The 2,201-nt window shown below is 34.9% G+C and overlaps 1 long non-coding RNA gene across 1 annotated transcript; it reads left to right on the top strand.

The window, feature by feature from the left end:
- The first annotated feature begins 644 nt into the window (after window positions 1–644).
- Window positions 645–1,421, top strand: LOC148763273 (uncharacterized). Its single transcript, XR_016025931.1, has 2 exons — window positions 645–739; window positions 966–1,421. It is a non-coding gene; the product is annotated as an uncharacterized LOC148763273 (long non-coding RNA).
- Window positions 1,422–2,201: the final 780 nt, after the last annotated feature.

Raw genomic sequence — 2,201 nt, 5'->3', positions numbered from 1 at the left:
AGAATATTTGACTATTAAATTTGAATTAAAGGATACGAGGTAATATCTATGCTCCAACTTGAGGAGAGTGTCATCTTGAGCAGTAATTATTAATTCTAGAAATATCTCGAGCAGAATATTTTTTTATTTTCTTTTTACTTTGCTTGCATTCCAAAAAAGTTAAAGATTAGAATACTTCTTTATGTACTATTTATTTTACTTGTACACCAAGTAAGTTTAGGTTTAATTGATTATTATAAATCGCTCTTTATGTAATTCTTTATTTTATCATCAAGCAATTTAATTCTTTACTTAAATCTTGAATATTTTCTACCGTTAAAATTATATTTATAGCAAAAACTATAAGTAATGTGTCACCTCATTTTAAATTTGATGAAAATAATATGTTATATATAAAAAATGTTTTTTAAAATAGTACAATAAATAACCTTAACCTGTGCCACTGAGTGAGTGTATGGTGATTATGAAGCGGGTCCCTTGCTCCCTTGACACCACAACGAAACCTCCTTTTTTTTTTGGAAAGATACCCAAACGAAACCTCTTAGTAAAGTCATAATTTTCAAATAAAATATTGCACCGGAGGGACCCAAGCTTGCACTAAAGGTCTATAAATAGAAGTGGGGAAATGAGAAAGTACATCATTACTTCCCCAAAATGAAGGCCTCCCTCTTTATCTGTTTCCTCTTGTCCTCTGTTTTGGTCCTTCCCTTCGCTTTTTCAGCTCGAGAACTTCATATTGGTAAGACGATTTCGATTGTTTGTTCTCTCTTCTTAGATACACACTAGTGCTAACAACAACTTGCTAATTTAATTAATGTCTCTTTCACCAAATGGAGATTCCTTTTAAAGTTGCTTATATACATAAGTATTTTTTTTATATACATAAAGGTTTTTAATCAGATAAATGGAAGATCAATTTCATCCGTTCATGAATTTCATTTGACCCATCTTAAAACACGCTGCAGTGGAACATATTGGTGCTCGCAATACCTTTCCTGTGAATCCTAGCACTGGTAAGACACATCACACATCATGCTACAGGGAACGTAAATATTATGTATGCAATGTGCCCACACCACCAAGTAGAGGAACACTAGCTGCTCCAGTGGGATGTAGAACTTGCCCGACTCCGATTTATGTACCAAGGAACTCTCCATGTCCTTGCACTATTAAGTAGTCGGTGAAATGGATTATAAAATGTGATTTGTTTTAGTTACTTCACTGTAAAACGATGTAGCGTGGTTTGTTCTATGTTTTACTCCATGCGAGTTCTTCACTGCTATATATAGAGGGTCGGAGCAGGGATTTTAGCTCAAGGGGACCACTATGCTTTAGCCTAAGATTTGTTTTTATGTTAAGCCTTAATCATTTGCTTTTGTAATTTTAATATCTGTGATACAACAAAAAGTTATTCTATTAAATTTTGCGTTAAATTTAATATATTTATTTTATACATGTTGTTATAAGGTTTATGTATATGTAAAACATAAGAAAAAAATGAAATTTATGAAAGTGAAAAAAAAAGACTGAAGATAATAACATATATATGCGCAAAAACCATAATAAAAATAAGTAAGAGAGATTTTTTTTTTTTGAAAAGCAGCTAAGTATATTCATTCCACCTGATAAAAAAGATGCTGCGGCAAGTATGGAAGAGGAGAAAAAGACAGACTTGCGGCTGCATATTACTACTCTCAACAACCTGAAGGGATAAAAAAACGGGGCCCAAAAATATCAAAAGCCCCCATCCTATCAGGAGCTCAGCGATGAGCAACACAAGGAATTCACAGCCCAACACCCACCGTGAGATCTGTATGAAACAAAAAACCCTGTACACCTCCTGTCAGGGAACAGGTTGTGAAGAAAAACAGAACACTCATCCACAGACAAGAGCATAAGATATCAACCCAGAATCATCAACTCATAACACAGACAAGGCACAAAATCAGAGGAGTCTGTTCCATCATGGGAGCAGAGAATCTGAGCAACCGAGCCATCAAAAGGAGCAGTCCCATATGGACACGAATCAACTAAAAGCACCAGAGAATAGAGAAATGACTCAAGCGATCAACCCGTGACCAAAACCCGGAGCACACAACAACAACAACATGCAGCCGACAAAAGATCACTGGTCAACAAAAAGGGAGATATAAGGATAAGTACAAGGAGAAAAAATGTGCTCCAGCAGTTACTTTGCAATC

This window comes from Theobroma cacao, chromosome 4, assembly GCF_053813885.1.
Source record: "Theobroma cacao isolate CCN51 chromosome 4, ASM5381388v1, whole genome shotgun sequence".
NCBI classification, from domain to species: Eukaryota; Viridiplantae; Streptophyta; class Magnoliopsida; order Malvales; family Malvaceae; genus Theobroma; species Theobroma cacao.
The sequence above is the reverse complement of the archived record's forward strand: the minus strand, read 5'-3'. Positions and strand labels throughout refer to the sequence as shown.